Here is a 23,745-nt window from a genome sequence, read left to right on the forward strand (position 1 = left end):
AAGGGGGTGCATTATCATAGAATGGTAGAGTTGGAAGGGACCTCCTGGGTCATCTGGTCCAACCCCCTGCTCAAAGCAGGATTCACTAAATCATCTCAGACAGATGTCTGTCCAGCCTCTGTTTGAAGACGTCCATTGAAGGGGAACTCACCACCTCTTGTATCAGCCTGTTCCACTCATTAATCACCCTAACTGTCAAAAAGTTTTTTCTAATATCTAATCTGTGTCTCCTCCCATTTAGTTTCATCCCATTGCTTCCAGTCTTTCCTTGTGCAAATGAGAATAAAGATGATCCTTCTACAATGTGACAGCCCTTGAGATATTTGTAGACAGCTATTAAGTCTCCTCTCAGTCTTCTTTTTTGCAAGCTAAACATTCCCAAATCCTGCAACCGTTCCTCATAGGACATGGTTTGCAGACCAGTCACCATTCTGGTCGCTCTTCTCTGAACTTGCTCCAGTTTGTCTATGTCTTTTTTAAAATGTGGTGCCCAAAACTGTACACAGTATTCCAGATGAGGTCTGACCAAAGAGGAGTAAAGACCGATAATGACTTCACGTGATCTAGACTGTATGCTTCTGTTAATACATCCCACTATATGGAGGATTATGAGGGGTCGCATTACATTATATGGAAGACTATGTGGGGGACCATTTTAATATTTGGAGGGCTATGTGGGGGGCCATTATACTGTATGCAAGAAAGTATACAGCATGAAGGTTTGCATGGGGTCCATCATACTGTGTGGAGGGCTGTGTGGGGGCCATTATACTGTTTACTGTTTGGAGGGCCATTATATAGTATGGGGCAATTAAACTGTATGTAGACCCATTATCCTGCATGGAGGGCTGTGTGAGGGCCACAGTTGGGGGATTATACTGTGTTAGGGTCACCATACTTTACCTTAGGAATTGAGGTGGGGTACAGTTGAGTCATTATACTGTGCATGTGGAGGCTAATGTGGAGGAATTCACTGTGGGGGTATCATATTGTGTTTGGTGGGCACTTTTGTTGGCATTATACTTTATGGGGGCACTGAAAGAGGAATCTAAGACTTCAGCAGGAGGAAAATGACTATACAAAGGCTGAAAAGTTGTGAGATATGGTCTTCTGTGACGCTGACAATTATTTTTTTTTTGGGAGGGTGGACCCAATTAGAATTTCTGCTATGGGGCCCCATGATTTCTATGTACGCCCCTGGCTATTGCTAAAGCTCGGCTTTTTACCTGAGAACCATTGCAGACAGCTATTGGCTTGTCTACAGTAAACAGAGGAGAGAGACCGAGCATGCATGTCCAGCAGCACTAAGCACATTAACTGCGCCTGCACATTGATATACACTTTGAACACAAGAGGGTGCCATACTATATATTTAAATGAAGAAAATGACTGCATAATTGATGTTTATAACAACATGTAAATGCATATAACTCCTATTAACTATTTTTTTTCTAACATGAGATACCTACATAAGAGATATGAACACCTGTAGGGGAAAATGTAAATTTGCAACAAAGTATATATAAAGTAAAACACCTTTATAAATCAAATGTGTTTATCATATACATCACTGTATTATATAGAGTTTATAACAAAACGGGAAATTTTTAAAATGTTTTCATCCACCATTGAAGCTCGAGCAGGCATTAAAATATGTGTATCTGATACAATGACAGTAAGTGATGGTGGTACATATAATCCTTTACTTGTTCCATCAATAAACAGAGGTCCAATGAAATGTAAAACAGGGCCGAATGGAGTTTTCACTTTCCAGTATGAGCAAAAAGTGTCCCAGACCACAGAATATTTTTCATTGTTCGAGCTAAAAACCCATATATATTCTCCTTTTTGGAACCCAAATGACTTCGGGGAGAATCTGATGTAAATGCATGGTTAATTCTTTCCCATATCAACTTCATTGGCCAACATGCCTCATCAAATGCCGCCATCTGTACGAAATCCATCTCTGTATTGATTTCTGATGTCTTCTTTCTGTAATGTCTTCAGAAGTGTTAAATTGGTATTGATAATAAAGCATGTCTGGAATTAAAAAAAAAAATTCATGATGAAAGACGCAATCCAGCTACTATACCCCTCACCAAGTTTATCACACTCTGCAATTCTTTTATATAAAATTTACTCAGTTTCCTGCAGTTAAGCCCCATCTTTGCTTCTCTTTAGCCTCGGATTTCACAAAGAAGTTTTTCTTGTATACTTTGCTATCAGTACCATGATGCATCAGCACAGCATCACATGAGCATCCACAGCCAGGATCATCTGAGCCTCTAGGAAAGACATGGTAATTATCCTCCACTCTGCATTCCCTAGATAGGTTAACATAAGTAAACAGTCAGAGCTGTTTAGTCATCATCAGTAGCTGTGATATGAACTCATGTGCCTGCTTTATGAGACTGTGCTGTAATGAAGATTGTTGCTGTAATATCCCTGAACTGCACTGGCCGTGCTTAAGATTAAATCCCACTGTTAAACTGTTGAAAAAGACTCTTGTCAGATGTGTCTGGTCAGCAACTGAATCTATCATGTGCCTGAGAGAAGCTGCAGCCTATGGTCATCCTGAGTAACAGTTCCTCCAGGATTCCAATGAATTTATGAAACCCGTCTCGCCCTATCTGAACCTAGCGGTGTGCGTGTAACATTGGTGGCCCATATGGGGAGGACTGAGCGGGGATTAATGTCTAGAGGGAGAAGAGGAAAAATGTCTGGAAAAATACAGCAGCACAGCACCTCAACTTAACTCTGCTACACCACTTAAAGGGGACCATCCCTAAAGAAAACTCACTAGCAGCAATGGATGTTGAAATACAAATAGACAGAATTAGTCAGCGGTTTCTTCAGTTAACCTGCGAAGAATTAAGAACAGTAGCATATAAAGATGTCAGAAGAACAGATTTCTAAAGCACACAACCGCAGGCAACTGTTAGCTGCCATTAATGCAAAAATGGATGAGCTGGGGGAGAAAGAAGCTGAAGACGTCATGGGGACATGCCTCCAGGAGCTAACACAGTTTCTAACCAGGTTGAAGTTGGAGGATGGAGGGACGGCACCAATTACCAAAAGCGGGAATCTCTGTCCTCAGACTGAACTACGGGAATTGAAAGAACAACTCAAAACCCTAACAACAGCCCTGCAGGAATCGACCAAAATCTCTTAACGGGTGACAGACTCAGACAGAACCTTTAACCTGCTCGGGTTAGATAAATCAGGAAGACAGTCCTCTCTAACACCACAAATCACCATAAGTAAAGAATTCAAGATCCTGGGAAAGATTGGAGAGTGTGAACAGAAAGAGAAACTGTCTTATATGAACTTGTTTCACCAGATTGATGCAGGCTTACAGAAAGGCTACCAGCCAGATGAAATCGTTGAGGGGGTGGTGAAGTGATCAGCCCAGGAATGAACCTCTGTAGTATGCTAGAAATGAAGAGTCAATTGACCTTGCAACAACTGAAGATGATTTTAAAAGGGCACTATAAAGAAGAGAGTACTTCAGAATTGTTCCACCGACTCATTAACCTCTCACAGAAAAATAATGAATCACCCCAAAGTTTCTTGTGCAGAGAAATTGAACTGAAGGATAGACTGTTGTTTGCATCCAGAGATGTAGAAGCGGACGAGAGGTTTGATGCTGGACTAGTCCAGAAGAAGTTCTTGAGATCATTGGGAACAGGGTTAATCAGTACATACATCAAGTCGCAGCTGAAACAGTACCTAGAAGATCCTGGCATTCTGGACAAAATCCTAATTGAACAAATGAATGAGGCAGCTAGTTTGGAGTCAGAGAGCGAACAAAAGATAAAGAAAGGCTCTGCTCCTAAATCAAAAAATATCACAGTAAAAGACAAATTCCTTACCAACACCAGGTCAGATTACATGGAGGGGGTGGCTGTGTAGTATTATACGTGCACACGCACACCGATGGAGCTTGCATATTTTTAATGTTTAATGTTAGGACTCGCAAGTATGGGGACCCTTGATGCTGGGTTGCGAGCTTGCGTATTTTGGTCAAAATATCGACCCTTACCTCATGTGGTGTATTTATCTTATACACTATTTTTCATCTTTTTTACACATTTTTGTGCAGGATGCAGCCAGGCCTCTTTAGTGTTGGCTGGGTAAATTGGGGCGTCTGTCCTGTGGGGGTGCACATATATAGTGCTGGGCAGCCCCCCTGATCTAATAGTATGGGCGTCATCAATAGGCTGCAAGCCAGACACTGTGCATCACACATATCTGAGTGATTGGTGCCCTATGCAAACTCCATCGGTGTGCATGTATAATACTACACAGTCACCCCCTCCATGAATTGGTAGGTTAGTGAGTGGCTGTCTGCCTCAGTATTTTGCACATGTGCTGCCCCGGCCTTTATCATGGAGGCTTGCTGCATCCTGCAATGCCTTGGTAATCAGACCTGGTGTTGATAAGGCATTATCTTATACTGTGATGTTTTTTTAAATTAGCTTCTAAATCACCAAAATGAGTCAGCTGAGGTTGGAGACCCCCAGTGGCCAGTCTGAAGATAATCATGGAGACCCTCCAGTGCCACCTCCGAGAGGGAACCTTAAAGCACCAACAAAAGAGAGGACCGCCAGCGCTGACTGGGAAGAAGTAATAGGAGAACTGCGAGCTGAGTTGATTGAGATGAAAAAGTTGATTCATTCCAGAACAGAACCTGCATCCCTCAGACCCAGGAGTGGGTTCCAAAACAGAAGATACCCGGCTTGTGAAGCGTGCCGTTCATCAAATCAGAGTACGGTATGTGTACACTGACTAAGATGTGGTGAGGAAGGACATTATGCCAAGGAATGCCAATGGTCATGGTCTTTTGGGTTAAAAGACAGGAGGTTGCCAGAGAGGGGCGACTGGTAACCACGACACAGAGGAGGTCCCAGAAGCAAATCCAAATCTCACCAAACCCCAGAACGGCATATGAGCTAAAACAGCTGCGTCATTACTATCCCCAAGTGTGTTTCCGTCTACAACAGCTGCAAGAGAGACAGGGGCATCAGTTACTTAATGCCCAGTGTGGAGGTCAAATGATGAACTCCTGGGAGGAGGATTCCTCGGTCAGTAAAGATAGCATCATCGGCCTAATCAGCGAAAGATGCTTTATATAGTGCCAGCTAGATGGACTCCTGATAACAGCACTGTGGGACACAGGAGCCCAAGCGAGCCTTTTAAATGAAGAATGGAGAAGGCGCTACCTGCCACATACGTGCCTTCAAACTCTTAGGACCAGTGGAACTCCACGGCAAAGCAGTCAACCTGACCGAAGTCCCTTTCATAGGCTGGGTGGAAGTGACTTTCCAACTGAGGGCCACGAACAACAGCAACACCATTGAGCTTTTGGTACCTTTTCTCGTGACCAGTGATCAGAACGTGGAAGAGGATCCTATCCTGGGTTATAATGTAATCAGTGAGGTCATCATGAAACACAAGTCAGTGACGCTGGTGGTGGATGCAACTGTCACATTGCTTGCCATACCCAATGTCGTGGTGGAAAATGTGATTCATAGAGTAAAGAAAGCACAGAATACAATGAACCTAAAAGAAGTCAAGGTAGGCTGGCGCCCAAACATCATTCCTGCAAACCAAATGGTGGGGGTGAGGTGTGGAGTCCAGGTAGAACTGGTAAGAAAAGTTCAGAAAAGACTGTTCATGCCAAAAGACTCATCAGAACTTCCGGAAGGCCTAGTTCAAGGTGAGACTGTGCTTACCATTCCTACTGGTGGGTTTACTCGAGTGAAAGTACCGGTGATGAATACTACGAAACAAGGGATCCAAAGACTGTGTTAGGTCACATTGAAACCGTTAAAACTGTATATTCAGCCAGTGTGAGACCCGCCCACGGGTCTACCATGAATTCAGTCTCCCCACCAAGGAACAGGAGTTGACCAGGGGAGGAAATTGCACGACCCACCTCGGGGTCCTGGGATCCCCCAGTACCCCTAGAACACTTGTGTGCTGAAGATAGAGCGGTAGCAAAACAGATGCTGAGAGAAGAGTGTCATGCATTCTCCAAAGATGACTCTGATATAGGCGGTATCCCGTTGGTGCAGTTGGAAATCAATTTGAAAGACATGACCCCAGTAACCAGAAGTTACATGTCTGTGCCAAAACCATTACACCGTGAAGTGAAAGAGTATTTACAAGATCTAATCAACAGAGTTTGGGTCCAAAAGTAAAAGCCGTCTTATTCCTCTCCTATTCTTTGTGTTAGGAAGAAGGACGGTACGTTGAGACTCTGCTGTGATTACCGGGAACTAAACCGAAAGTCAGTACCTGATCAGCACCCGATACCACAGATTCAAGATATGCTGGATAACCTATCAGGAAGTACCTGGTTCTCTGTCCTCGATCAGGGTAAAGCATACCATCAAGGGTTTGTTGAAGAGTCCAGTAGACCTTTGACAGCATTCATCACACCATGCGGGATATACGAGTGGATCTGCATACCGTTTGGGCTCAGTTCAGCTCCAGAAAAATTCCAGAGGAGCATGGAGACATATTTAGAAGGATTGAGGGATAATATCTTCCAGCTGTACTTGGATGACAATGTGGTACACAGAAAAACTTTCTGGGAGCATGTTGAACACGTGAGGACCGTATTACAACGATATCAAGTCAACAATATGGAGTTAAGTTGACCCCCAAAGAAGTGTGAACTGTTCAAAAGGCAAGTCCGATTTCTAGGGAAAATTGTGTCCGGAGAAGAATATACCATAGACCCAGCAGAAATCGCTCTGGTACCGGCCTTAAAAGACAAGCGGCCCTCAACTGTCGGGGAGTTGAGGTAGATATTATTATTCCCCTCCTACTGTCGTACTTACGTTCGGAACTTCTCCAGGATTGCCGCCCCACTATACCTCCTCTTGGTGGGGGGGGGGCGACAGAGTCAACAACACCCACGGAGAAAAAGAAGAATGCGGGTAGAACTGGGCTTAAAAGAAGCAACGCCGTTTCATCCCAAAAGCCCATTCTCTGGACAGCAGACCACCAGGAGGTATTGGAAGAACTAGTAGACTACCTGGTAAAACCACCCATCTTGGGATATCCTGATTTCAACTTACCGTTTGTTCTTCATTGTGACGTTTCTCAAGTTGGACTGGGAGCTGCCCTGTATCAGCATCAAGATAGAAAATTGAGAGTCATCGGTTAAGGTTCTAGAACGTTGACAGACGCCGAGAAGAATTACCATCTACATTCCGGAAAATTGAAGTTCCTGGAGTTGAAATGGACTATCTGTGAACCATTTAGAGATTATCTCTACTACAGCAAAGAGTTTGAGGTATACACTGACAACAACCCTTTGACCTATGTCCTCACTACAGCCAAACTGAATGCAACAGGTCAGAGATGAGTCGCTGAACTAGCTGACTTCAATTTCAGCATCAAGTACAGGCCAGGAAAATGCAAGGCGGATGCTGACAGATTGTGGAAAATCCCACTAGAGCCTGATCAGTTCATGCAAGAAAGCTCAGAGGAAGTCAGTTTGGAAGCAATTGAGAGCACTGCCCAAGCAGTACAAGCTTATCAAAAGGACAACACACCATTGTGGTGTCCGTTGACGGTGGAAACCACCATAAAAGCGAGAGAACAAGATTACCCCCTGTCTATTCAACGACTACCAAAAGGAAAAATCCATAGAGCACAACGGGAAGATCAGATAAATGGTAGAATACTACTTTATGTGGACCAAAATTGGTTTCCAAGTAAATGGGAGAGAGATAATGAGTCACCAGCAGTATCTGTTTTAGTTAAAGAATGGATGAAGCTCTACCTCAGTGAAGACGGTATCCTGTATCGTAAAGGAGGTCAAAACCGGCAGTTGGTACTACCCAGAGTATTTCGTAGATTGGTCTTAAAAGAACTCCATGAAAACATGGGACACCTGGGAGTGGAAAGGACAACAAACTTGATCCGTGAACGTTTCTTCTGGCCGTACATGCAGTGAGATATTGAGAGATACGTGACCAGGGAGTGTGGGGGTCTGAAAGATAAACGTCCCAACACATCAACCCGGGCACCTATGGGCAACATCCAAACTACGTATCCGTTTGAGATGGTCTCAATAGACTTTCTACATCTCGAGACGTGCAAGGGTGGTGACGAATACATCTTGGTGGTGATGGACCATTTTACTTGATTTGCTCAAGCATATGTCACCACCAATAAAGCGGGTCGAACAGCAGCAGAGAAGATCTTCAATGATTTTGCTTTGAGGTTTGGGTTCCCTACGAGGTTACACCATGACCAAGGAAGAGAATTTGAGAACCAGATCTTTGCCAAGATAGGAAAGTACTGTAGGATTCAGAGATCCCACATAATGCCCTATCACCCAGAGGGTAATGGACAAGTGAAACGTTTTAGTAGGACATTATTGTCGATGTTGCGCACTTTAACAGCTGACGAGAAGAAAGACTGGAAGAGTTCTCTGTCAAAAGTGGTACATGCCTATAACTGTACAAAGAGCAATGCAATGGGTTACTCACCCTTCTTTCTATTGTACGGTCAATCGCCAAGACTGTCAATCGACATCATGTTCGATACTCCAGTATCAGAGACTTACAGAACATATCCAGAGTTTGTTCGGAAATGGAAGGAACGGATGGCAGAGGGATACAACATAGCGTCCAAAGTGGTTACGCAAGGACAGAGCAAGAGCAAGGAGTACTATGACTGAAAATGTTATGGAGCAGAATTGGCACTGGGAAGCCGTGTGCTAGTCAAGAACAAAAGGCGGTCCGGGAAAACTTTGTTTGTACTGGGAAGACAAGGTGTATGTGGTCGTAAGGAGGAAAGCCGATGACAGTCCAGTGTATGAAATCCGATTGGAAACCAGAATAGTCCATCGGAATTTACTACTACCCTGTGATTATCTCCCACCACAACAAGACTTTCCAGAAGTAGAACAACATCGTCCGAGATCGACTAAGGGACCACCACAGACTGAAGCTCCGAAGATGGATAGTGATCTTGAAAGTTCACATGAAGAAGAACACACCGTTGTATTTCTCGGACCGGCAAGGAGAGGGATGTACCATCCTCAGGAGAGTGAAGTAAGTCCCCAGGCTCCAGAGTTTGTACCAAGGAGTACAGATATAGTCCAATTCAGATTTGATGATCTAACACCGTTCACTGAAGAGACCGATCGACACTTAGGAGTAGCAGAATTACCAGACCAGGTGGAAACGAACGATTCAAGAGAAGTACAGTAACTTACAGAGGCAGTTCCAAGATCATTTGAGGAAGTTCGAGAAATGAGTGTGGCAGAAGAAACTCCTGCAACCGAGGAACCCGTGGTATCTGAGGAACAACCTACCAGGAGGATGTCGACTCGAGAAGTGAGGAGGCCTGTGATGCTGACATATGAGACACTCGGTGAACCGAGTCAAGTGCCAAGGACTGTCCATTGGAAACAGGTATTTCTGCCTACGGACCAGGTAAGCTCACTTGAGTGGTATTCACCACCGAGAGACATTATGGACAATGTTACCTGGTGGAAAGACTTGTTTTGGCCTAGTGAGAGAGAGAGCTGGTTGAAGACGTATGAAAACCTCCAGCGGAAGAGATGCTGATTGTTTTAATTGTGTATTTCTTTCAGGAGTTCTACAAGCAAAAGGTCGTAAGAACAGGTTGTTATTGATGTTTGTAAATTTTATGCCAATATGACCATGCCAATTTGTATATAAAGTTATTCAACTTTTAGCACTGTCTCAGAATTGGTCAGCTTGACCAATTAAAACGAATATCGAGAACGACATTAAAAAAGAAGGGAAAGTGTGACATGCAGAAATAGTGCTGTTGCTTCAAAAGGATCCAGCAACTATAAGAGTTAACACAGTCACAAGAGACAGGGAGTGGTTAGCAGAGCCCCAGGGGGATTGTGGGGAACTTGTTTACTATTCTGGCTGCAGCCAAAGGGAGAAGTGATATGTGATCTGTATCTCACAGAAGTGCAGGAAAGAGAACAGGATTCAAGTCTAGGGTGAAACTCAACACAGGTCAGATACCTTGCACTGTTAGTTCAGGAAATCTACCATCGGGCAGGAAGATAAGGAATGGAAGGAATTGTGTCACAGAGATCATCTTCCTCATCAAACCCTCCCCCCTCCATCTCCATGCAGAATAAAGAATGTTGTGTACTAGTGAGTCCTTGTGAAGGAAAAGCCTGCTGTTTACGTATAGAAGTGTGCTGCCAAGAGATCTAATTTGTGCTGAATTATGCTACTGAAGAGACTGAGGTTCCTGTGCCTGCTTTATGAGACTGTGCTGTAATGAAGATTGTTGCTGTAATATCCCTGAACTGCACTGGCCATGCTTCAGATTAAATTCCACTGTTAAACTGTTGAACAAGACTCTTGTCAGATGTGTCTGGTCAGCAACTGAATCTATCATGTGCCTGAGAGAAGCTGCAGCCTATGGTTGCCCTGAGTAACGGTTCCCCCAAGATTCCAATGAATTTATGAAACCCGTCTCGCCCTATTTGAACCTAGTGTCGTGCGTGTAACAAAAGCCTAGTTTTGTTGGTTGGCTCTGTCAGGCACTGTAGTAAGGGCACTAGCAGCAGCTATCTCAGTCATAGCAAATTTAAAGATGTGAATAATGTGTGGGAGCATTGAGCTCAGGACCTTTTTCATACTGACTCCGGGATAGTGATGATTTTGTAAAGGTGTCAGTTGTGTCAGCCAGACCTGGAGATTATCTGTGAACGAATGCATGGTCAGCAAGGCTACAGCATGTTAGAGAGGTGGTAGCTAGAGAGAGCCCCCTTAGGCTGCGTGCCCACGATGCCCACAATGTTTTTTAAGCACTTCCGTAGCAGCAATTCCGCCGTGGAAACGCTTAAAAAACGCTTGGTAGAAGGTCTGCAATGTTCCCCAATGATAATCCGCATTTGCTGAGCACATGCTGGGAAATTTCCGCTGCAGATTATCATTGCGGAAAAATCCGCAGCACTACCATTAATTTTGTGGAATCGCGGCGTTTTAGCCACCATTGACTTGTATTGGACCGCATAACATCCGCATGACTACATGTGCATATGCGGATATTATGCGGTTCAATGCGCAGATGGTACCTGGGTCTGGAGTAGAGGAGACTCTCCTTCAGTCCCGGGTACCATACTACCTGTAGTTAAAAAAGAATTAAAATAAAAAATAAACATATACTCACCTTCTGATGGCCCCCGGTCTCCTTCTCCGGTGTCTTCGGCTGCTCGCGGTGGTAAAAGGACCTTCCATGATGTCATTTAGTCATGTGACCTGTCACATGACTAAATGACGTCATGGAAGGTCCTTTTACACCACCGCGAGCCGCTGAAGACACCGGACGCAACGGAGAAGGAGATCAGGGGCCAGGTGAGTATATGTTTTTTTTTTATTTTTCACCATTTGTATTCTTTTTTTTACTATTGATGCTGCATTTGCAGTATCGTAACTTGGTCACACTATATAAATCCATGCCGTTTGCATGGATTTATACAGTGTGACCAAGTTGTCAAGCACTTTTCCAAGTGATGCTAAAATCGCTTAGAAAAGTGCTTCACAACTCGCATGTTAAAAAAGCTTCACTTACGCTTCTACCTGGCAGAAAAAACGCATGTAAAATCCGCATGCGTTTTTTCTGCCAGAGAGATGCAGAAACGCTCAGGAAAAATCCACAGCATTTCTGCATCATGGGCACATAGCCTTACACTGTTTCACAAGAGTGCAACTAGGGTGCAGTGGTCACAGCGAAACACATGAGCCATGTGGCCCTATATCAGGAAGGTGGAGGTGATGTTATCAGTGTGGGATGATGTTGACAACAGACGCATGCTCAGTAGAGGAGGAACTAGCCCAGACCCTGAAAAGGACATCACTGACGGCTCTTAATTCAGGGAAAGGACAGGCGCTACTGCAATGACGGCAGCCTCTGCTCCCTGATGATGGTTTGTTTGTAAATCCCAGTATGCACTTGGGGTTCTCAAACGAAGCAACGTGAAACAGGAAGAAGATAAAAAAAAAAATAAAAAAAAGGAGTCAGATAGTCTAGTGAACAATAGGGATTTTTTAAGTAATGTATATTAGAAAAGAGATTAGGTAATGACATTAACCCCTTCACGACCTATGACGTTAATGTACTTCAAAGGTCATGTCCCTGACTTTAATGCAGGCTCATATGCCGAGCTCGGATTTTTCACAGCAGATAATGGCTGATTTAAGCCCAGATTCGGTTGGTCAAGACCCAAACCCCAGTCTTCACCAGTCAAGATGCCGCAGGTCAAGCACCGAAGATCAGACGGTGGTCATTGGATGAAGCAGGACGTCTGCCGTGCTGACGAGAAGACCCAAGTGAACCAGGCCTTTAATTCAAGCGTAGACGAACGGTACAGGGTGTGGGCTGCACTTCAGAAACGAACGAGGGTGGCCAGTGTGAAGAACCCACTAAGTGACTCACATATGAGGCACTTGTGGCTTAGCGGAAAGTACCGGTGTCCCCCGTTAGTGCCAGTATAACAATCAAAGGCGCTTGAAGCGCATATTACAGCTACAAGCCTGGCGCTGGCAGTGACGCTCTTTGAGCTAAAGACATTAATAGTCGTTTAACTGTGAAATGAGACTGCACGCAGATAGAACATAGAGTAAGATATTGCATTTATTACACTGCTTTTATTGTCATTACTGCTAAGATTGTGTTAGTTGTCTCCATATACCTGCATCACCATGTGTTCCTATAGTTAAACGTTCTTTCTGTGGTAGGAAAATAAATAGCTTTGGTTAACTATCCCTGCATCCTCACTATCTGCATCATTACATCTAGATCATTTCACCCGATAAATGAGCATTTAGCTTGTTTATTGTGTGTGATTGGCTGCCTCTTTAGAAGGGACTGAAAGCTGTATTTTAGGTGTAAATGCAGCTTTCAGTCCCCCATACATAAGTCTAAAGTCGGTCGACGCATTCATATCAATAAGTATGCCTTACACTCTAATATGTGTGGTGCCCCTGAGGGTTCAGTCGCCACAGAGGTACTGCATCTCACCCAGAGGTGTGGTATCTCACTCTCAGGTAAGGAAGGAGTACAGCCCGGGACCCTAACACCTGCATCCAACACATCCACTTCAGTAGGGCAGGGCGAGATTGCTCCTATGGGAGTGCACAGTCCCTGGCTGGAGTGGTGGGGAACCTAGCGAGGGGGAACCATGTAGTGGGTGTGAGTGGAGGACGTAGATCAGGGGAGCACTGGTGAGGGAGTGATATAAAAGAGGGAACCATCTTAGAAAGACAAGCCAGTCAGAGGAGGAGAGTGTGTGGAGCAGAGGCTCTGCAGGAGCTCTGCTTCGGAGGTGGGCCTAGTGAGAGGCCCAGGACTGAGAGAGGAGAGGGAGCAGGAGAAAGGCTCCAGGAACAGAAGGGATCCCAGGGGTACGGGCAGTGCTGGAGGCCACCCGTACGCCCGAATCTGCCAGGCGGTGGAGGGATCAAGCCGCAGAGGGGACCGACCCCTAAACTAGTGGAGAACTACAAGGCTCAGCTAGGGACCGGAGGCTGCTGTACTTGCAAGGTGCAGTGGCCACATCCGCAACTATGTCGCCGAAAAGGTGGCCACAGAGGGTCCAGGGGACAGCAGGTCGCCCGACAAGACCCGAGGCTACCGGATTGGGACACTGGTTGCGAGGCACAGGGCAGGAGGGCGAGAGCCAGCGCAGGAAGACGACTGAGGAAGGCACATAGAAAGGGGTCCTGTCAGACACTCTTGAATCACCTGAGGGATTGCTGAACCCCTGCCTGGTGAACGCAGCACGATGTGGGAGGTTGTAGTCCGGACCCTGTAACCGGAGGAACTTATCAACTGTAAGTAAACTCGGAAGACTGCACCCCACTGTCTCTGTGATTATTGCTGCGCCATCAACCCCTGCACTACAACGCCCAGCATAACCTATAACATCTACACTGCCCTGGAGCTGAGTTCTACCTGTGGAGAGCTACACCATCCCTGCTGCACTCACATCAGCTCCAGAGGACCTGCTCCGCAGCAGCGGCTCCCTTAGCCGCATACCACAGGTGGCGTCACGTACTTTATACAATCACTATAAATCCCCAATCAATAACCCTTTTTATTGACCGCCCTGGGTCACGGACCGGGTCACTGCCACTGTAACATCCCCCAGCATCTACCAGCCCGGTACCGGGTACCCCACGGCCCAGTGGGAGCGTCATATGTATGTGTGGCGCCCCTGCGGGTTCAGTCGCCACAGAGGTACTGCATCTCACCCAGAGGTGTGGTATCTCACTCTCAGGTAAGGAAGGAGTACAGCCCGGAATCCTAACACCTGCATTCAACACTACACTACTACAGACCAGCAGGAGGGGCAAAATGCTGAGCCCTGTCCCTGGCTGGAGTTGGAGGAACCAAAGTAGGGGGAACCATGTAGTGGGTGTGGGTAGAGGAAGCAGTTCAGGGGAGCACAGTAAGGAGCAATATGAAAGAGAGGGTGGAACATTCTAGAGTGAGTGAAGTTCTGAGGGGGTTGAGTCAGAGAGAGAGTCAGAGCAGGAGCTCTGCTCAGGAGGAGGGCCTAGTGAGGAGGCCCAGGAGAAGGAGAAGAGGAAGGAACGGGAGCAGAGGGAAGGCTCCAGGAGTGAAGAAAGGATCCCAGGGGTATGAGCAGTGCTGGAGGCCACCCGTACACCCAAATCTACCAGGCGGTGGAGAGAGCGGGTCGCAGAGGGGACCGGCCCCTAACTAGTGAGAATTGCAATATTCAACTAGGTAACCGGAGGGTGCAGCATTTCAAGTGCTGCAGCCAAAAGCCACATCTATTTCACCGAAAAGGTGGCCATAGAGGACCCAGGGGACAGAGAAAACGTCACCCGACAAGGTCCGCGGTCACTGGATTGCGACACTGGGTGTGAGGTGTAGGAAGACAGCCAGAAGGAACACACAGAAGGGGGTCCTGTTATGTACTCAGGAGGTACCTGAGGGTTTGCTGTACCCCTCCCTGAGTAAGCACAGGACAACGTGGGAAGTTATGATCTGCAGTTGTAACCAGGAGCAAAGTGAGAACTGTGAGTAAATCCGGAAGACGGCACCCCACTGTCTCTGCGACTTATTACTGCGCCATCATTCCCTGCACTACACTTCACAGCAAAAGTGTTTAGGGGTGATAAAGTAAGAATTTTTTTGTTTGTCAGTTAAACTCATTGATGGTGATGTGTGTCGGGGCTCTTTAAATCACTGTAAGCAATAGCAGACACTTGTGCTAATTAGTTTGGCAGGTGTGTCCAATGAAAGGCAAGACTACTTAAGAAGGCTGTCCCACATTATTAAGCAGCCTACATTTTCTGCCAAAATGGGAAAGAAAAAGGATGTGTCGGCTGCTGAGAAGCAACAAATTGTGGAGCGTTTAGGTCAAGGCATGACTACAATCAACATTGCCAAGACACTTCATCGTGATCATCTCACAATCAAGAAGTATGTAGCTGATTCACAGTACACACGTGTGCGTGCTGATAAGGGAAAATTGAGGACTTTCCTACAGGCAATTACGTCAGGTTAAAAGAGCAGTGGCAAAAAAGCCTTGTCATAGCAGCAGACAAGTTTTTGAAGCAGCTGGTGCCTCCAACGTCCCCCGAACAACAAGATGCAGGGTCCTTCAGAGGTTTGCAGCTGTGCGTAAGCCAACCTGTCGACCTCCTCTATCCACTGCACACAAGCAGAAACGGCTCCAGTGGGCCAAACAATATATGAAGACTGACTTCAAAACTGTTTTGTTCACCGATGAGTGCTGTGCAACGCTCAATGGTCCAGATGGATGGAGTGGAGGAGGAGGATGGCTGGTTGATGGACACCCCATGCAAATACGGCTATGGCGCCAACAAGGAGGAGGTGGAGTAATGTTTTGCGCGGGAATCATGGGAAGAGAGATTGTCGGCCCCTTTAGGATCCCTGAAGGGGTAAAGATGAACTCCATAATGTATGTTGAGTTTCTCAAACAGCATTTCCTGCCATGGTTCAAGAAGAAGAACCGTGCATTCCGCAGCAAGATCATTTTCATGCATGATAATGCCCCGTCTCATGCTGCACATAACACATCTGCATCTCTGGCTGCTATGGGCATAAAAGGGGACAAACTTATGGTGTGGCCCCCATGCTCCCCTGACCTCAACCCCATTGAGAACCTCTGGAGCATCATCAAAAGGAGTGTCTATGATGGCGGGAGGCAGTTCACATCTAAGCAACAGCTCTGGGAGGGTATTCTGTCCTCATACAAAACAATTGAAGCAGAAACCAGCCAAAACCTGACAAATTCAATGGACGAGAGAGTTCAAAAGCTCCTTTCGAACAAGGGGTCCTATGTGCAAATGTAACATCACCTAGAATAAAGTTTTGAGTTGAAAACTGTTTGATTTCAGTTTGTAATAACCTGCTAATGCTTATAATTTCAAAAATGACCATTTTTTTGTTCTTTATTAAAATGAAAAGGTTGAAAACGCTGCTGTGCATAATAATTTGGAACATGCATTTTGAGTGCAGTTTGAATGTTTTATTTTTTTTTAAATATACTGTTATCATAGGCAGTTTGTACAAAAACCTTTCAATTGTACTCTAATAGTTATTTGACTGGAAAATTACAATGACTGCAATTCATATAGGTAATTTGGGAAAATCTGAGAAAATATTATTTGCATAATAATTTGGAACACAGTGTACAACATCACCATTTCCTACCCTGGAGCTAAGCTCTGCCTGTGGAGAGCTGAACCAACTCTGCTGCACTAACATCAGCTCCAGAGGACCTGCTCCGCAGCGGCGGCTCCCTTTAGCCACATACCACAGGTGGCGTCACGAACATTATATAAAAACTATAAATCCCCTGTAAATATCCCCTTTTATTGACCACCCTGGGTCACGGACCAGGTCACCGCCACTATGACATCTCCTCTAGCAACGACCAGCCCGGCACCAAGTACCCCAGGGCCCATGTGGCGCGTCATATTGGCGCGCCAATCAACTGGTCAGGGAAGATATTATTTGGGCATATACAATTTTGGACTGCCGATCACTTCATTCTCTCTGAGATAAGCTGCTGACAGAGATGTTTGTCAGTTTCTCTCATAGAGAACACAGGAGCACTCGGCCAAGTGAGCGCTTCCGTGTATGGGAGAGACGGCCAAGATGGTTGTCGGCCAAATGATCAACTGAAGCATCATTTGGCCAACAATTCGGTCACAGTTATCAGATTCTAAATAATATTATCAGTAGGTCACACCAAAGGCTAAGCCTGTCCTGTTAACCCTTTCATGACATGCGCCGTACATATACGGCGCATGACGTGTCTTCGCCTTAGATGCAGGCTCCGACGATGAGCCCGCACCTTTCCGGGGACTTGACAGCGGATCTGATCAGCTGTCATGTGCTCCTAACAGCCGTGGGTGGAATCGCGATTCTCTCGTGATTATTAACATGTTAAATGCCGCTGTCAATCTCTGACAGCGGCATTTAAGACGGCTCCGCTGGAAGAGCGTCACAAGACCCGCCCATCGGCGCCCATGTCACATGACTGCGCATCGTCGATGGGTTGGCATGACAACCCGGTGTCTGCAGGAGACCCCTACAGTTGTCATTGCAGGGATGCAAGTGAACATTTTTGCTACATACAGCGCTATGTGTAGCACAGGCGATCGGATGATTGCAGCTTCTAGTCTCCCCAAGGTTTACCCCAAAATGGTATCAATAAAAACATCAGCTCGGTGAGCAAAAAATAAGCCCTCACCCAGCCCCAGAAGCCGAAAAATGGAGACGCTACGGGTCTCAGAAAATGGTGACTTTTTTTTTTTTTAACAAACTTTAGATTTTTTTACCATTTAAATAAAAAAAAAAACTATACATGTTTAGTATCTACAAACTCATAATGACCTGGAGAATCAAAGGCAGGTCAGTTTCAGCATTTAGTGAGCATGGTAAAAGAAAAACCCAGAAAACAACTGTGGAATTTAATTTTTTTTGCAATTTCACCACACTTGGAATTTTTTCCTGTTTTCCAGTACAACCAATGGTGTCGTTCAAAAGTACAACTTGTCCCGCAAAAACAAGCCCTTACACGGCCATATTGACAGAAAATGTAAAAAGTTATGGCTCTGGTAAGAAGAGGAGTAAAAAACAAAAGTGCAAAAACAGAAAAGGGTCGCACCATGAAGGGGTTAAATAGGGAATATGACCTATTTATTCTACCTATTTCTCTACTCCCACATGGGTGACTAGCCGTCTTTGCCTCTCCTGAATTCCTACGCTGGCTAAGTGATAGCAATATGCCAATTTGACCATGATACTTGATTTCTCCCCAATATGATGACAAAATAGATGTCACATCTACAATCCAGGGGAGTAACTATAGGTGCAGGGGTTGCAATAGCACGCGGGCCCTGGAGCCGAGGGGCCTCAAAGGTCCCTTTGGCCCATGTGAAAAGACCATTACTATTGAAGATTTGCAATAACTAGGGGCCCCGTTGGAGCTTTTGCATCAGGGCCCATGAGCTTCAAGTTATGCCACAGCGAGAATCATTCTGACCCATGTTCACAACACATTCAAAGCCATGTAAATCTGCAATAACATATCCAGCAAATAATCATTATCACACAATAAGTGCAACATAACACATGCAATATCTCCCATGGGGAAAAGAACAACGGCCCCTGCAGCCTAAAAAATCCCTAGTATGTAATATACAGTGAGCCCCAAGTATAACAATGTGTGCAGAAAATAAGAAGAGCAATAGTTTGTAGATATAATGGAAGTAGGAAGCGTAATACTAATTATGAACCTATCCTAGTGATGCAGTTAGTATTATTTAGACGATATGAATCATGACGAGGGTTTATATAAATTGGGCAAAAAATAAACATTTAAGTCTCTTCTACATGTTTGATGCCTACCTGCTATATCATTTCTTCAGTGTCTGCTGCTTTTGACCTTTGATTTCTTAGGAAAAACTTATGGTCAGTGACCTCCTGTGTAATCAGTGGCTCCGTCCCTCCTTTCAGTACTGCAGCTCTGTGAACTCGGATTGGAACAGAGCCCTAAAAGATACAGTTACCAGAGTTCATAAATCCATACCCAGACCAGACTCTCTCTTAAAGAAGTTGTCCACTACTTGGACAACTCCTTCACCCCCACGCTTGGCCCCAATAAAATAAAAAAGCTTATACTCACCTATACTCAGGCGTTTTAATTTTATTATGGCCAAACATTTAGATCAAGAAGGGGTTGTCCAACAACCCCTTTAATGCAGACTCCTGACCACAATCCTCTGTAATACAAACCCCAGACTTCCTTTTGAAATAATGCCTAATCAGACTCCCCTCATGCTGTGGCACCCTGCTGTTCACAGGTACCACAGGACCCAGGGTGCATGGATGGACTTCTCCACAAGAGGCCCTCATTACATACAAACACCTCCACCCTTCCACCTCACACCACCAGAGGGAGCCTGTTAGGGATATATATATGGAGGGTGGAGCCAGGCAGCTCAGTCAGTGAGAAGTTCAGTCAGAGTCAGAGAGCGTGCTGACGCTGAGAGCAGCGAAGACGCAGCGCGTCTGCTGCTAAGTTCTGAGGGCCCCGAGTGTGGCCGACGGCAGAGAGGAGAAAGGAGAGAGGAGTTGAGGGGGCAGAGGAGCTTCATAGGCTCACCCCGATATACAAACCGGACACCAGGTCCGCGCCTACAGGGTCCCTTTATACCCAGTAGGGTTCACCGGCATTCCAGGACTACAAGTCCCTCGACGACCTGAAGCTAGACCCATTACAGGATCAGGTACCACGAAGGCCCCAGCTTTACCAGGGATAGTGGTTGCCAGCAGAAGGTCCTACTACCGAGCGACAGGTGAAGGAACAACACGACACATAAGCTAGGCCCAGTTGCAGGCTGGCCAGGAGCATACAGAGAGGCAGACACGGACCAGGAGGCCTTATACCCACTCACTGGGGAGAAGTTCTGAAGTGCACCCATCCTACTGAGTACCCTGGACCGTACCTGACATCCGCACCAGTAAAGGTATTGAAGCGAATCCCCTGACTCTGTCAGTTACTTCTGCTGCGCCATCCGCCTGCACTACAAGTCCCAGCATCACCACCATCAAACTCCACACGGCCCCGGGGGCCGCTCCACCTCAGCTGCCATCCCATCACCCCCCGGAGGTCTGCAGCAGCGCTGGTAATCCTTACCAGGTACCACAGGTGGCGTCACAAACTATTTATTATATTTTTCCTATCCAAGTTACAAATCCCCCTTTTTGGTTGACCACTCTGGGCCACGGACCGGGCCAGCCACCGTGATATCCCCCACCAGCATCCACAGGCCCGGATGCCGAGTACCCCATTGCCCCGGGGGCGCGTCAATGCCTCATTCAGACGACAGTGTTTCACGTACGGGTTATATCCGCGGTGTTCACCCACCCATTATAATCTATGGATCAGATCACATAGCCTTGTTGTTTTCCAGACTGTGTGTGTGTGAGACCCGCAGCAAATTTTAACCATTTTTGAGCCATTAAAGATAAATCTTTTTATTCAAAAACTGTTAAGAAATGTTTCATGATAAATTCCACCAATTCTATTTTTACCACAGACAGGGAACTCCAAGCAATCCAGGCATTAGAAAATCTCTTGCTGGGGCAGGCGAAGTATACAAGGGTAAGTTTCCCTCTACCATTAGTAAGGAAGGCCAGGGAGCCCCATAGGGCGTATAGGCCACATGACAAGATAGGAGGGTGGGAGTGAAGGAGTTAAAATTTTGAATAAGGGATTAGGAGTAGTGTGGGGAGTTTTGATTGGAGGGGAAGAGGTGGGGGGAGGAGCAAGAGATGATATAAGGAAGGGCAGGGGTCAGTTACCTCCTCTTGCTTCCTGGATCGCAGCTGAAGCAGACCAGACCCTGCAGTGGAGCCATGGCAGATCTTGTGGCCTTGCTGGACCTAGCGCGGCCTGTCTCAGCAATCCATGGGGCAGACTTGGTGCAGCAGCAGCTGCGGGTGACCTGTGCACAGTCGTCGGCTGCAGAAGAAGCTTCAGGGAGGCCTGCAGCGGTCACGGCCGCCGGAGCGTTACTCACCAGCAGGTGAGGTTCGGAGCAGGAGAAGCTCCAGGAGCCCCCTCGGGGACCTCTGCAGCCAGGGGAGCAGCGCGTGCCTGAGGCTCCTTCTCCGATCCCCAGGAGGAATCCTCGCCGGAGCCGCAGCCTACCAGAAGTGGGCGTGCCTGCGCTGCGGCCCTCTTCCGGTTTGCGGCCTAAAAGGCCCCCGAGCAGCGCGGCGGTGACCCCCGGTGACAAGCCAGCCGTGGGTTATACCTGGCAAGATGGCGGGATGAGGAGTCCTCCCACGGTCTGCGGATGAGGGCGGGACCAGCGTCCAGTGTACGGCGGGGGAGGAGTTGCTGTCTGCAGCGGTGGCCCCGATGTCATGCTGGGGTCGACCCCGGCGGGGGAGGGAGCGTGAAGGGCCTTCCCACAGTCGGCAGGGAGGAGCACGGCTTGCAGGGCGGAGGTGCAGCAGAGCCATGAGGAACACTGGCGCAGCAGCAGGTGGTCAAGAAAGGGGACGGATGAGAGATGAGCGGCCCTCCTGCAGGCGGCAGGGTGGGTCTGTGGATGGGAGGATCTGGGGTCCAGGAGTGCCACGGGAGATTGCGGGGGCAGGCTGTCCTGCGGGGCCCTTTTAAGATCATCGGGGAGGAAGCGGCCGGCAGATGTGCGGGACCTTAGGGAGCTATCTTTGGATCCGGAGCGGCAGCGTCGTCAGGCAGCTCCTTCTGCGCCTTTATCAAGACCTGACAACGTTGAAAACATGGAGAAAAGCTGAGAGGAGGGCGAGATTTCATAGGGACCGTCAGAACATGAGCAAGTTCCGTCAGGAGATGTCGCGGCCGGTCAGAGGATCTCTCTGAGGCAGCCTGATGAGGAGACTACCCTTGTTCATAATTTAACTGATGTGGGTGGTGCTCGGGGTGTGTTGGGGGTTAGTAATTCAGAGGGTGTTATAGGGAATATTCAAGGGGCAATTGGTGGGTGCATTATCTATGGGGTCAATTATTAAGTGTATTGCAGGGCTTGGCGTCACAGGGGGCAAGTGATGTGAGGTCGCCGGCAGTGGCGTGAGTGGCTTCCGGAGGTTCAGGAGCAGGATCTGGGCAGGCGGGAGTGCGCCTGCAGGGTGGTGGCTCGGTGTTATCACAGGAAAAGAGTAATACTGAGAAAGAAAAGGAGGATGAGGTGGTTCGGTTGGATAATTGAAGTGTATGTGGCACCCCAGGATTCCGGGTGCCACAGTGGCATTGCCTCCCTCACAAGGGGTGATGCCATGCCTCGAAGCAAGGAGGGGTCCCCTAATCAGGTTTTGCTAGCATGCAACACTTTCCTGGCTCCAGACCAGCAAGGGGAGCTCCTCCCCTTAGCAACTGGGATCTGGAGGCGGGGTTAGTTTGAGGAAAGAAGAAAGGAGTTGAAGTCAGGACGTCGATGAGGAAAGACCTAGGGAGTGGAGCTGCATGGCAGTTCACCCCAGAGGAAGCGCAGAAGAACTGGACACCGGAGTCCGAGGTTGTGGGGCACTGAAAGCCCAGCAGCAGAAACCGGAGGGCAGGAGACAGCCAGCGGATCTTCAGTGTCTATAAAGAAAGGTTTTTGTTGGCAGTTCAACTAGGGGCAATGTAAGTTTGGGGGCACATGCAAGTTTAAGCACGAGTGTTTTGGATGTAGGGGAAGTCAGGGGCTCAGTAAGTGCTTTAAACGAGCAAAAGGCAAAAGAGGTGAGGGTTCTGGAAAGAGGGAGGACTCCCGTGAAGGTCGAGGCGATGCTTCCATTTTTAAATAGATATCCAGATATGGAGGCGGCTAGGTTAATTGAGCTGGGTTTTTCTGAGGGTTTCAGGATTCCGTTTGATCCTGGAGCGCCAAAATTTAGGCCGGGAAATTTGAAATCGGCAGGGGAACACCCGGAGGTGGTGATGGAAACGCTGTATAATGAAGTGGCTTTGGGGAGCACGGCGGGACCGTTTCTGGATCCGCCTTGGCCAGAATTGAGAATTTCCCCTTTGAATGTTGTACCCAAGCTGGTACCAAATAAGTTTTGGCTTATTCATCACTTATCTTCTCTAGAAGAGGACTCCGTGAATGGCATCCCGGTAGAGTTATCGTTTGATAAGTCATTAGGGTTGGTAAGGGCAGCAGGGCAAGCTGCGTTGGTGGTGACTCGCCCCCTGGGCCGTGGGGTACTCTGTAGCGGGGCAGGTCGGTGCTGGGGGTGTCACAGTGGCAGTGACCCGGTCCGTGACCCAGGGCGGTTAATAAAAGGGATTAAAGAAAAGGGAATATAGTTTTTATATAATGTTCGTGACGACACCTGTGATATGCTGCTATATGGGGCCGCCGCTGTGGTGCAGATCCTCTGGAACTGATGATGACACAGCAGAGTTGGTTCAGCTCTCCACAGGGAGAGCTTAGCTCCAGGGCAGTAAGTAGTGATACTATAGGGCGGATGTGGTTGGTGCGGTGTAGTGCAGGTGATGGCGCAGATAATAATTCTAGGACACAGTGGGGTGTAGTCTTCAAGGTTTACTCACAGTTGTTGAACTCCAGGTTACCAGGACCAGGGTAACCTCCCACACCGTCCTGTGTTTACCAAGGCAGGGGTTCAGCAATCTCCCAGGTGCCTCAGGAGTACATAACGGGACCCCAGTCTGTG

The 23,745-nt window shown here is 47.2% G+C and overlaps 1 long non-coding RNA gene across 1 annotated transcript; it reads right to left on the bottom strand.

Moving 5' to 3' along the window:
- Positions 1-258: 258 nt before the first annotated feature.
- Positions 259-20,981, bottom strand: LOC141233429 (uncharacterized). Its single transcript, XR_012299523.1, has 3 exons — positions 20,899-20,981; positions 18,940-19,083; positions 259-2,040 (listed from the first exon to the last, which is right to left on the bottom strand). It is a non-coding gene; the product is annotated as an uncharacterized lncRNA (long non-coding RNA).
- Between the last annotated feature and the right edge of the window lie 2,764 nt (positions 20,982-23,745).

Source organism: Phyllobates terribilis, unplaced genomic scaffold, assembly GCF_046119375.1.
Source record: "Phyllobates terribilis strain yellow unplaced genomic scaffold, ASM4611937v1 Scaffold_590__1_contigs__length_1009792, whole genome shotgun sequence".
In the NCBI taxonomy this organism is placed as follows: domain Eukaryota; kingdom Metazoa; phylum Chordata; class Amphibia; order Anura; family Dendrobatidae; genus Phyllobates; species Phyllobates terribilis.